The sequence below is a fragment of the Micropterus dolomieu genome, linkage group LG04 (genome assembly GCF_021292245.1).
Source record: "Micropterus dolomieu isolate WLL.071019.BEF.003 ecotype Adirondacks linkage group LG04, ASM2129224v1, whole genome shotgun sequence".
Classification (NCBI taxonomy): Eukaryota; Metazoa; Chordata; class Actinopteri; order Centrarchiformes; family Centrarchidae; genus Micropterus; species Micropterus dolomieu.
The window spans coordinates 10,879,321-10,893,420 of NC_060153.1; the positions used below are offsets into that span (position 1 = coordinate 10,879,321).

The window sequence follows — 14,100 nt, forward strand, 5'->3', positions numbered from 1 at the left end:
GACAAAAAGTGTATTGATTAGATTCGCATAGGTACCCCACCTGTAAATGTAAAAATTTTAGTTCCCATTTTCCTACAAAATGTGTGTTCTTCTTTCAATCACTTCAGGACAGAGTATAAGTGCTGTGGCCAGTACCAGAGGACGTGCGCCATCTGGGACTTGCAAATCGACTTACATCCTATTTACCTGTTAGTTTAGTAAAAATCTATTTGGAAATGCAAACAATAAACTAACTTTAACGACAGGCATGTGGATGGCTGGGGCTGTGTGTCTACTTTGATTTGTTGTCAATCACACTGCAGGATTATGAGATAGAGGTCAGCATTGAAACAGAGATTACACATACTGTAGGATCTTTAATGTTTGACAGTCAAGCTAGCATTAGCATAACATTGTTAATAAATATAGTGACTAGAGTACTCAAAGATTTGCTTCAAAAGAGGCCGAGAATTTGCAGTGCACACACAAATTTCTAGTCAACATGATATTGGTGCAAATGTCCAAGACAGCCCAGGGCGTAGTACAGTATTACTCCAGCAGAAGAGGTTCCCTTGCGACTTGCTGCCAGTCACTATAGCAAACTTTTCAAGGAGTAGTACTGCTGTATATTGCTCTGAGATCCTGTCCTGCTTGAACGTTTTTCCCCTTTACCTGGTTTAACTTTTGTAAAGGAAAGGTGTTTGTTTGCACCATCAAAACTTTCTCTCTGGAATATATAGGCTATGTCCCAATTTAAGCTGGTGAAAAATAGCCCAGAGGTGTCGGATGATTTACAGCGCACATTTTGCAAGGTGATAAAATTCTTCCCCCGTCACTGAGACAGTTATTTTAAGCAACAGCTCATAGTCATGAAAGCCAAATGACAGACACAAATAGCTGATAAACTTATCACAAACACTAAAAATGTAACAGTTTGTGGATTTACAATAATTTATAGTGCAACTTGAACTATGCTGATTCCTGATCTCTTGACAAGATGACGTAACTGCAGCATACATTGCCAATTGCAATTGAACTTTAATTTCATTGTCCCCTGAGAACACATTTGAGGTGTAATAGAATTGAATTGAAAATATCAAAAGGTCCCCACAGACTTGCTGTGGCATCTGTAATATTAAACTACTGATGACACAGGTGTGTTTGTGTCTCAAATTCTCTGTTTCCTTTTTTGGACACAGGTTTGGTTGTTTGAGCTTTTGTTTTGGAGAGCATATTGTGTATGTCGAGAGCTGCAGATTGGATGGTGGCAGGTGAGGAGGTGAACAGTGGAAAGACTAACAACTTCAGAGCACTTGATGCTGCCTTGGCACTTTACCAGCTGGTGAATAAAAGGAGGTCTCAAAACCATCATCTACTGTGATCTACTGTGCTCGGCTGTTAGTGCACACTCTGGGAATGGCCTCTGTACCAGGAGGACCAGCCTCCTGATGCGAGCCTGACCGAGCTCAGTGTCTTCATTATATTACAAGTTGTTATGCTGAATGCCTGTTGCCTTCATTGCAGAGGAATATCATCCCCAACAAAGACATTTGGAAGTGGTTCAAGGTCTTCAGCAGCAGGAGAGGTTTGTCTTCTGGGAGATTCTGTTTGCCTGTCTGAAGAGCCCTTCCAGATGGTAACGCTGTGAGTGTACCTCAATCACTGTTCCTCCCAGAAGCACCAAGCTTGAAGAGGTTTCTGGCATCTTCGGTAGCCAGGGGGGTCAGTGAATACCACTCAGAAGCTGGAGGAACAGATAAACATACTTCATTATGTAGCAGTGGTAAGGTAGGGTTGTCCCAATTAAGTTTTTTCCCTTTATTCCTCCCAATTCAATATTTAACATTCCGACCCACACCTGTCTCCTAGAAATTAAATTTATTACAACTAAATTGCAACAGCAAATATGTTTTGCCCCCCAGATTACGTTTATTACAATTTTTTTCTCCATTGCTTAAACACTATAACCACGCTTTTGAACTTCATTTTTCAAAAAGCACAGCCATTTCCCTAAACTCTACACACAAATCACTTCATTTCTTATTGCCAACACCATATTGTCATTTAGAAAGCACTAACATTTGATATTGTTCACTCAATCAGCACAGATTGAGCTCAAATAGCACACAACTACCAAGATGGAAACACAAACAGTCAAATTGATAACACACCTATCAGAAGCTTCTAGATAGATAAAAGGGCCAGGCTCAGTTCATTCAGTTTTGGAACAATAGATCCAGAGACATCTGAAGGAACAGGTGTAGGACACCAGAGAGGAGGAAGAGGAAGAAGAGGAGGAGGAGGAGGAGGTGAAGGAAGAGGAACAGTAGGAGTTGGAGGAGGCAGAGCAGGAGTAGGGCGGAGGAGGAGGAGGTGGCGGAGGTAGAGGGTAGAAGAGTAGGTGGTGAAGGAGATGGAGAACAAGAATCTCTGGCCTGCCTTTCTGAGGGGGAGAACCACAAGCAACATCACTAATAGTTTTTGTAGTATTGTTTTGAATTTTTCTCACCAGTGTGTAAAACTGTGTTGTAGTGTGTGTGTGTGTGTGTGTGTGTGTGTTTGAGGGCTTGTGTGTCATGTCTGAGGACAAAGTTTGGTTTTTCAGCAAGATTGAATGGTTTTGAGTGGAGAGCTTCATTTTGACCTGAAAATAGGATTTTGGGGGAATTGGGTGAGAAGTTGTGGATTTGTGTTTAGAGTCTCGAGAAAAAGAAGCATAATTTCAAGAAATGTGTTTAAGCAAGCGAGAAAAACTGTATGTAACTCTAGTGCAGTGCCCGTTGACAGGGGCCACTGTGGTGCCTCCCTGGGCTTTTTTTTCACATTGTGCGTCTCACATTGGTTTTACCTATAGCAGTAGTTGGCAATAAGCGACCTGTGGGATAAATAATACGTAGATAAATAAATAAATACTATATAAAATAAGCATCACTAGGTTGATGGATGTGGATCAGTCGCCGGGATGCACACACTTGAGCACATGCTTTATTGTGAGCAAGTGAAAAAGTCTCTTCATAGCTAATTTGTTAAAGAGGGAAAGAAATATGTTCGCGCAAATGGGGAATGGACACACAACCCGACACTCAAACGTAGTTGCCAACCCCTGACCTACAGCAATAGTAACACTGAAACAACATAACAATGGCGGAGGAGATACAGCTAGATATTCAATGCTTCGCTAGAATTGAACTCTTCCAATTACATTTCAACACATTTATTTCTAACATATATCAAACCTGCGTGATGATGATAACCGTCTTGCTGCTGCAGATTGGGGCAGCATAAGCCCGCACTCCCTTGGGTCCACAGCAACACACCCGCCATGCATGTTAGATAAAAATATTCTTATTTATTTATTTTGTGAATTATATAAATCTATTGTATTCTTTATGTACAGTCCAATTATTATGTATCTTTTAATGTATTTTAGATTTTTATTATGTGTATTGTATGTTTTATGTATTTTTATAACGAGTGTTTTTAGCTTCACTTCACTTCAGTTCACTGTTTCAGGATGCTCGGGTGGTAATTTTTTCTTCTGTGTTTTTGTTCTTGTATGTTAGGTTTTAAGTTTTTTGTAAAGCAATTTGTGAATCGTGTCTCTGAAAAGCATTCAGTAAAACTTTTCACTTACTCACTTTAGACGTGACTGTACCTTGTACTGATTTGTACTTCCTGTGATTAGTACAGTTAAGAGAATGCTTCATTCCCTCTCCATATTTATGATTTCTGTATTCAGTCAAGACAGGAAATCGTGAGTCAGATGTGCACTAAACTCATCAGTTGAGTGAAAAGGGAGGGCTATTTGAAGAAATAAAAAAGAATCAATGTTGTCCTAGAAAATGAGTTTCTTCTGAAAGCTTGGAAGAGTTGGACTTAACCCAAATCATGAATCACCGGTTAATTAAGCTCTCAGTCAACGAATTTATTTGCACAAAAATAAATCATTTCCCCTTTTCAGATGAAGATGGCCAGATGAAAAAAGCAATCTCTTGTATTTCAATGTGGTTTGAATTTGCATGCCAAGGCCTAAATTGGTGTTCATTTCAGATCTGTGAGAAATTTAACAGACTGCAGTTCTGCAGTTCTGTCACTGTCTAATTAGTGAGTCATTTTCCAGTCCTCTGAAACGTGCACCTTAAAATGACATCATTTGCAAATATGAGGTATGTGTTCTCAGAATTCAAATTCATTGATTTATGTTATTTAGAAAATGTCAATAACGTTAAGGGTGCTTTTAAAATGTGATACTGTCCTTAACAGAAGTTCTGTACAATATATTGGTCTTCTGCTGAGCTTTTTTTCTGTTTGTATAGTAATTCAAGTTTATAGTATCTTTACTGTTGTGAGTGTAAGTGTTCAAAAATCACAAGTGTTTTAATACTCAACTTTTCACTTGCGATGGCAGGGAACGTGTTATTACATATCAACAAGAAACCTGATGTTGATGACAGTATGTTAAAACGACTTGTGAAAAATGGCCACATGCAAAGAATGAGAGTGATGTGTTTAAATGTACTGTTTGAATGTTTTAATTTAATTTTATTGCCTTCATCAGTGAAACTAAGGCTCTCTGATTGTGGAAACAGACATTTATTTTTTGACTATATTTATTATTTTACGTTAAGGGTGGATACAGTATTAAAAATAAAATCTGGTGAAGTCTTAAAATATGTAATCTTACAATGGTTTGTACTAAAGATGCACCGATAGCATTTTTCCTGGCTGATTCCAATTCCCAAATTGTTTAAGGTCTGACCTGCCAATTCTGATTTTCTTTCTTTCTAAGTACTATGATTAACAGCATACACAAACATCTTTGTAACTTTTCTTCCTTTCATACTTTTATTTTGTTAATTACTGATCAAGACCACAACAATACTGAATGACATTGGCACCATCAACTGTGTTTACTGTTGCTTAACCTGGTCCTTGCCTGTAAAATATCGACTGTGTCCACGTCTTCTAAGGTAAGACATGATAGCGTCTCTTTCTGTGTTTCTCTGCAGATGTAAATTGCAAGGAAACTTTTTCCACTCACAGTGAAGAATTTCCATGTTAATGACATGTTTTAGTGTGTGTGTGGGAGGATGTGACCATAGCCGGTTATTGTATGTGCCGCTGTGCTCATGACATAAAACACTGTCCAGCACAGCGTGTGTGACGTTTAATGTGACCAGCAGAAAATTGGACATTTGACGCTGCTCGGCCCGGTCACAGTTCATGGCCAATTAAGCTGAAAACCAGCCTATTCCGGCCCCCAGCAGATCGATCAGTGCATCCCTAGTTTGTGCTATGTGTTGGGTTTCCTTTTTCATTAGTGCACTGGATGTGAGAGTGAGCTTGCTTATCAATAGCTGGATGGTAAAGTTTCAATTGAGTGCTTCTGGTTGTTTTAGCCAATTTCAGGCTAACAAATGATTTTCAAAATAAAACTACATTATAAAATAATTTAGAAGGAAATATTATGTGATCAATGCAACTGTAGACAGGGCCCTTTGGTTAAATCTCAAAAAAAGAAAAGAGATGGGAATAAATGATAAGTATAAAAATGAGAAGTACCTCCCTTTGTGCCCTCTCTGTGTGCTACATAAAGCAAGTTACAGGCACATGACCATAACATAAACCAGCACAAACCAGGAGGGGGATCTACTGGCGGCAACTTTCGGTATGTGCACACAGCTGCTATGTTAGATTCATACTGATACGATACACCGTTTGAAAGCTAAAATCCTCGTGATTCGACCAAGCAAACCATTTCAAGATACTATCACCACAGCGGGTCCAATCAGCGCCTCTGTCAGACCAACCGGTACAATCAAAAATGACGCGATTCACATATAAAGCCTCACAGTAATCCACTGATCGATTATAATCCAACAAAAATGGTCTTGTTACGTTGTCAAAGGTCCAGACGATCCAATCCAGTAAAAATATTTAGTCCAAAACACATTATTCCATCAATAAATCCCCAGGGACTGTTGCCGCATTGTTTCATATTTGCCGGCAGACGTGGCTCGTATGTCATTATAACGATGTTGAATGTAAATAACTACGATATATTGTATTAAAATTAGCCGCTGAACTCTGACCTTTCGAGTGACACCAAATTCGACCCAGTAGGAGCTCACATTTCCCTTTTACAGACTACAACAGCCAACGAGAGCCCGCGCTGTAAGGAAGGGCCAGCCCCTTTATTTCGTGGGTAGGCTGAGCCTATTGAAAACCATTGTGCCCATGACTGGCACGTCGTGCAGCCAATAACATTCTGCAAATAACGATATCTGGCTTTAAGTCGGAGGTTCTGTCTCACTTTGACAGAAAATATAACAAGAGAAATAATTTTTTGATTATTAATCATTTTATTTCTTTATTTTCACCCTTTTAGGAATCATCTCATAAGATAATGTTGCTTGTAGTAAAATTGCTGAATACATTGCTAAAGTAATCTTATAAACTTATGTTGCTGTATGGTTGCTAAAACACATTTCTTTATCACCATTATAATAATGCTGCATAAACATGTTTTGTGAGAGTATGCTTAAGGACGGACAGTAGGAATGTATTTTTACTTTGGCTCTTATGCTTTTCAAAGTGTTGCTTAAGTGTATATTGTATATCATTATTTTTAAATGTTGTGGGAATTGTGGAAATGAAAAAGTTGCTCCTGCTGAGGCAAGTGTCACAGTACAGGCAGAAAATCGTCCAGCTAAATAGATCAAAATGGCTCATAAGCTCAGAAGATTATATAAAAGGTTTGACTAAATGAAAATGGAGGTTAGGCAGCTAAGACGGTAGGGGTTACCTTGAGAATCAGAGAGATACCAAGAAAGACATGCCAACTTCCAGTGTGGAGCCCGTGAAACTAACCCATGCCCGACTTTCTCCGACGGACTCTTGTGAGGGTACTTGTGACTCCTCTCGCACTGAGCCTGGCCGTTAACTGCTTAGCTCATATTACAAAAGTACAACATTTTAAGTAAGGATGATGTGTAATGTGAGCTACAGTCTTTATTTCTTTAATAAGTCCTATATCTCTGCATCTCTTGTGCCTGACCTTATCTTTGCCTTAAGAGACCTTTGTCTGTGTATGGTTAGACATGCTCAGCGTCAGTACATGCTGAAGTCTCAAAAAAACACTAGTTTCCAAAAAAGAGGAAGCTAAGGTGCACTCGTTTGCTCTAAATTAAACCAAAAGGTAAAGCATCCCTGACAACACATGTGTATCTAGTGCACATGAAGGGAGGTGTGAAAAAAGGTGTGATAAAGAGGGGAAGGTCAGGATTTTTACATCTTATATAATTTAGATACTTTTTTTTTATGTAAATATAAATTTTCACTAAACTTTAAGACTCGTTTTCTGTAAGTATGTCTCTTATATGCATTCCATGATGACTTCAAAATAAACATTTTAATCAGGAAAAAAGGCACTATTTGCCTATACATCACCAGCCATTGTGAAAATGAAAGCAACATCATTTTGAGATTAAAAGAACAGAAGGAAGGTTTTCTTTGTAAAAGATGGTGACAACCCATGATTGATGTCTTTTCTGCATCTTGTTAAGACCTACTATATCTGGTCTATATGCATTGGAAATTAGAGATTACACAATCATAGTTTGTTGAATCTACATGATATGTTTTATTATTTGACATGATATTTTTTATTGTTATTTTGTGACTAGAGCAAAGGGGTCTTACTACTACTGGCAGGAAGTGTACGCTACCTATAAAAAAAGAGTAAGGATATGAAGGACGTAAAATCCAATCAATCTGAATCTGCTAACTTCTGGCAGCCAATGAACGTTTGAGAAAGGGGTGAGGTCCTTCCTGCTGATCAATTATTTAAGTTGCTGACCCTAGAGCTCAAGGAGGGAAATGAAGAAGGGACGAAAGACGAGAAAAAGGGGGAATTTTGGGGCTTCTGTTTTTGCATTTTTTAAAAAATAAATTAGTTTCTCTTTGGGTGCACACCTTAAGAAACTATAAAGAGTCTTTTTGTCTTAATTTTCTTCTTCCTCTTCCGGACTGGTAAGTTAGTATTCTCATACTTTAACATCCACACTGCCTACATTAACACACTTCATTACAGATAATCAGCAAACTGTCCCTTTAAGGAGCTCATTCCACGTTGTGTGTTCAGTGCCCTACTATCTGGAATCTACAGTGAGAGAGGAGTGAAGTGGTTGACTAGGAAACTTTTGAATCTGTTGTTAGGCATTTAATGCAGACGGTCAGGCCAGTACCTAGTATTTAAAACTAGCTTGTCATCAGAGGTCACCCTTTTTCCCAAGTGGTATCTTAAGTCATAATACGCTAAGGGCACCCAGGAAAGTGGTGACCCGTGAGAGCAGGGTTTCCTTGCAGCGGGACAGTTGTTTTAACAATATGTATGTAATTGTCACAATCCTGTGTGTGTATCTTGTTGGAGAGTCTGGGTTTTGGTTCCATGTCTTTGTATTTACTTCTAGTTCTTTGTCTGCATTATTTTAGTCTGCTCTGTATTCTGTGTTCTAGTTCTGTGTTCTCGTTTAGGTTTTGTCTGTTATGATCCCTGTGTTATAGCTGGTCGGTGTTTGTCTGTTTACATGGGTTTCTGTTCTTGTCTGAAGTTAGATTCTTGTCTGGTATTTTGTAACATGTGTTCTGTCTGTTCCCCTAGTAATCTACCTGCCTGTCTCTGTCCACCCCCCCATTGCAGTGTGTTGTGGTTGCTATTTGTCTTGCCTGCCTGTTTCCAGCCTGAACCCTGCATGTACTTCATTTGTTCTGTGGATTAAGGATCACACCCGTTCTGGATTTTCTGTTCGTTTTTGGTTTACACTGGACTCAGCCACTCACGTGTAAGTGTGCTCACTTTTAGTTTGCCTTAATAAATCTGCTCAACCCTGTGACAGTAATAGCATGTTCAGTCTTCATACAGTTCCCTCCCAAAGCTATTTTCTTCCTTGTCTGCGGCTGTGAACTCCTTCTGCTGCGGATGGTGTCTGTGTGCCACAAGTCGTGGGCAAAGGAGGGATCGTACTTCTTGATCGTACTTCGTGGCAAGCTAAGTTGTACCATGAGGAGAGCTGACAGGGAGGCAGATGTCAGGTTGGATCTTCAGTCAGACCTATAGAAACAGAGACGAGTGACATTCAGTGAATGAATACTTACCTTTTTGGCACTCACAGAGAAAGGATTAAAATTGGTAGTCTTAGTCTTTACCTGCTTCTGTGTGTTGAAGCCTTGCTTGCAATGTGTGTGCCAGTAAAGCATAGTTCACTCTAAACGATTTTAAGCCCGATTTGGCAGTTGCTGAGCTTGTCGACAGTCGGGCTGTGATCGGGGGCAAATCAGTGATCAATCGGTGGACATTAAACTTTTGTGTGACTCAATGGTGCATCAAAACGGCTCAATGATGCAATGCCAGTCATTGGCTGACAGAGCCGTTGACCCCTGTTGCCGATTAGTCACGTAGTGTGAACGCCACAAGGACTTCAAGACTCCCATTACAAGACAGCAAGTTGTGTAGTCTGAACAGCACGCCGATCTGCCAATGCTAAAAGTTGTGTAGTCTGCACAAGCTATAAATTTGAAGTCACAGAGAATTCACAGTTACGGCTTCTCAAAGTTTTCATTGCAGGAGCACAAATACTGTGTTACGGTGGGTGTGGGTTGGTGAGGCAGGGTTGAGCAGGTTGGAGGACCCAAACGCAGGACACAGAGCGGAGCAGGTATAGTTCAGTGGTTTAATTAAACAAACAAAAGGCGAGCACACTTACATACTGAGTGGCTGAGTCCATAAAAAGCCATAATGAGAAACTAAACCAAAATCCAACACAGGTAATCCAAAACACCAAGAGCAGAAAATAGAAAGACGAAATACTTGACGAGACTGGGAGACGGGAACCACGAATGACAGGGAGTAACACCAACAATGACCGGACAAGGGCTGAACAGAAAGACCACGCATATATACCAGGGATAACGAGCAGGGCGGGAGCAACACAGGTGACAGACATGAGGCTAACGAGGGAGGCAGAGAGACAGCAGGAACACAGAGAGGCAGGCAGGCAGAGACAACAGGGGGTAACAGAGAGAACACTTGCAGACATGGGTGAATAACCAAGAATGCACAATTACGAGCTAAACAGAACCAGTAAATGAACAAGGGAATACACAAGACAAAACAGGGAACACAAGACCAGGAGTAAACACAAAAGATATTAACTAATGTACAGGACTAGGAACTAACTGAACAAGACTACACAGAGAAACACAGAACCAAAAACAGAAAAGACATGAACACTCCTAACACTCTGCTACGAATCACAAATTAAGACACTCAAATGCTCACATTTTTGCTGCAGTGAATATGGTGCAAAACACATTCATGTATCATGCATCAGGGATGTGCACTCCTGTAGAATGTTTTCTCACAAAAAAAAATCTTACATATTTTTCTAGCAGAAACACAAGTCAGTAACAACAACTACAACTGCTTGAATCTGCTGCTACGAGTCTCAAATGCTGTTTTGTCACTCTCGAATAACAAGTCCCATGCGCTTTCACTTTTGCACCACATTTCTCAGTGAAATGTGGAGCAAAAGTTACTTATGGGGGGCAGCGATCAGAGAACCATTTTGGCCAATCAAAGAAGCTTATTTGGGCACCTGTCCACGTCTATTATTTTTCCAATCCACTTGAGATGTTGTGTAAAACAGACCCCGGTTGCACTTAGATTTACTTTGCTTCTGCATGAAATGTTTGCTCTGAGAATTCTGCTCTGCTTTTGGATTTTTTGTGCAATAAGCCCGTTAAAATCCTAAGCAATAGAACACTAGGTGTAGTGTTGTAGGTGTATGGATTTTTACCGCTTGGTTAGTTAGAGCTCCTGGCTGTTGTAACGACAGTCGATATAGTCGTTGGCATTGTCACATGATGCCAAATGTTTGTTCAGTCTCCTGGGATGAGATTAAAGGACAGCATTGTAAGTGGGGGATAAGTGGTGGCGTCAGCCCTCCTCCCCAATTGAGTGATGGTTTCTCTATTCTGGTGTAAATTGTCTCTTTCACATCTCTTGGATAAGAGGCGAAACGTCTTCAAGTGTCTTCAACAGGGCTGGGCACGTTAAATCGTTATTATTGCATTAATTAATGCCTACAATTACTTTATTGCATGTTAACGCAGTTTTTAAAAAATTATTATTATTTTGAAAGTCTGTTGCTCACTGGCTCTTAATACACATAAAGTCAAACCATGGATCACTGGACGTGTGAGATGTTGATCAGTCTGCAAATCACCCACCCAAACAAGCAGTGGAGGGAGGCTTCAGCATACTACGTGGATGCAACGAGTGGGATAAGTAAGACAGCGCTCCACGAGTAAATAGCAGGCGCTCTATTGAGAGTAACCATGGCAACGGCTTCTGTGCGCTTTAAATTAATTAAATTATAGACTACATAACTTTACTTGATAGGCCTAGTTTTGCAGGGATGCTCTGCCATGTGAATTCCCTCCTGTTAATGTCCTGATAACTATTTAGTAAACTGGTGAACTGATTCTGGAAACTCACAAACAGCGAGGATCAGTCTCTCTTCCAGTGATTTGTGCTGCGCGTCACTGTCGTGGGTTGGTCTCTCTCCCCTCTTTTCCTCTTGTTCTCAGTTTCCCCGCCCCTGTTGTTTCTGTCAGTCATGTGTGTCTTGTCCCATGTCTGTGTGTGGTTGGGCGTGTCCGAGCCTGGCCTCTCTCCACCTGCAGCACTCCGCACCTGGGACTCATCAACTCATCAACGCCTGCAGTCTTAAGCTCTGGTTCAGTCTCCACTTGTCGCCAATTTGTCCGTTTATCCACAGTGGTATATCGCGCCGGCCTATGTCCTAGTTTGCCTAAATACCTTTTGTGATCTTGCCTAACCTCTTGTTTCCTGTCTGCCACAGTTTCACCCTGGTGCGGAGTCGCTGCCTGCCTGCCTGCCTGCCTGCACTCTGGATCAACAGTCCGTTGCTCACTGCTTGCCAGTCCGCCTGCCCATCTCTGAGCTCTTTAAATAAAGTCCTGCCTGTGTGCCTGCCAACTTCCGCTCACGAGTCCTTTCTGTGATCCCTAACAGTCACGTAAAAAAAAGTTCAAGACAATTCAACTTCGGCAGGCGTGTGCATGAGGCAAGCACAACCGCGACAGTTTCATCAGAATGCATCCTCGACCACTTCACCTTGCTAATGAACAAACTGTTACATAGACTGCTGATACCTGTTCAGAAACCCCCCCCCAAGAAAACTGGACTCTGATGGTAACTTGTTTTAACAAGCTAGCTAAAAGGTAATGCCTTAGCAGTGGCAATTAGCTTTGATTTGATTACATTAATATTTAGCCTAAGTTGAGATTTACAAGAAATATTTTAGTGCTACTGTGTAAAGGGAATACTGCTGGTAAAAAGCACATTATTTGTTTAAAGTGTTGCAAACCACATGTTATTGCACTTCCCCACAACTGCAATTTCCCCACTGTGGGACAAATAAAGTTTTTTTTTCTTATTTAAATTAAAAGTGTGCAATAGACTACTATAAAATTTATTATTCAATTTTATGCATAACAATGCAATTAATCGCGATTAACTGCAAGAAAATCATGCAATTAATCGCGATTCAAAATTTTAATCGTTGTCCAGCACTAGTCTTCGATCAAGTCCAGTTGCCCTTAATTTTAACCTTAATGTATAACATGACCTGGATGACTGAGAATCTTCCCAGACACCTTAACAATGTTTCTAAGATGACAAAATGACACTTTAGTGACATTTCTAATGTGGGCTTCAAAACTGAGTTCAATATCCAAGATGACCCCAAGGTAGGACAGTTGCTGTCTATAGACTTTTGCACCAAATATTATGATCTCTGTCTTTATGCAGCTGTAGGATGTTGTGTGACATCCATACATTTATGTCATGTAAACTTTGCACTAATGGTGTCATCTGCGTATAGCTATGAAACTAATTTTTATACTTTCTGATGACATTGCCAAGTGGAAGCATATAGACTAAAAAGGACTCGACCTAAAATAGAACCTTGTAGGACCCCAATAGTTATGTCTGTTTTCTCTGAGAAGACACCCAGTAGAACAAAAAAGTCCCGGCCAGGAATCAGGACACATATCAGGTCATAAATCCTGCTAACTGCTGTTAGCTAGTTAGCTCAGTTAGCCGTGCAGCTAACATAATGGACCTGTTAGCAGAACTGTATCAGGGTGAGGGGAACGGGCACTCAAGTGGGAGAAGAGTGAGGGGGAACTTGGACATCATATAAACTGCTGCAGTGTGTCCAGCCAGAATATTTTGTTAAGTTTGAATTTAAGTGTATTTTACAATGAGTTAACGAGGTTTTTAGTAAGTACATTTAGTAAGTCCCATAACTGTACTCATATTTCTTTCCCAGCTTCTTAAATATTAAAGGATAAGACTGGTGATATTCTACATTTTTACTGTTGTCAATAATTATAATTAAAAGCCTAAAAACAACAATTAATTGAACTTATCATGCTTGATCTATGTGTTCCTCTATGCCATTGATCTGCATTGTTTGTCTAAAAAGGATTAAAAAAAACATATAAATGGGCTACATCCTGCTGCCATCAGTACTCAAAAATGACTAATAATCCACAGCTGAAAATAATTTCAACAAATATACTATACAGTACCCACATGTAGCCACAGCCTATTTATATATATATATATATATATATATATAAATATACACACTGCTCAAAAAAATAAAGGGAACACTTAAACAACACAATGTAACTCCAAGTCAATCACACTCCTGTGAAATCAAACTGTCCACTTAGGAAGCAACACTGACTGACAATCAATTTCACATGCTGTTGTGCAAATGGAATAGACAACAGGTGGAAATTATAGGCAATTAGCAAGACACCCCCAATAAAGGAGTGGTTCTGCAGGTGGTGACCACAGACCACTTCTCAGTTCCTATGCTTCCTGGCTGATGTTTTGGTCACTTTTGAATGCTGGCGGTGCTTTCACTCTAGTGGTAGCATGAGACGGAGTCTACAACCCACACAAGTGGCTCAGGTAGTGCAGCTCATCCAGGATGGCACATCAATGCGAGCTGTGGCAAGAAG

At 40.1% G+C, this 14,100-nt stretch overlaps 1 long non-coding RNA gene across 1 annotated transcript; it reads right to left on the reverse strand.

The window, feature by feature from the left end:
- Positions 1–370: 370 nt before the first annotated feature.
- Positions 371–9,880, reverse strand: LOC123969941. The gene is made up of 3 exons (XR_006824828.1): positions 9,744–9,880; positions 8,837–9,091; positions 371–1,723 (listed from the first exon to the last, which is right to left on the reverse strand). It is a non-coding gene; the product is annotated as an uncharacterized LOC123969941 (long non-coding RNA).
- Between the last annotated feature and the right edge of the window lie 4,220 nt (positions 9,881–14,100).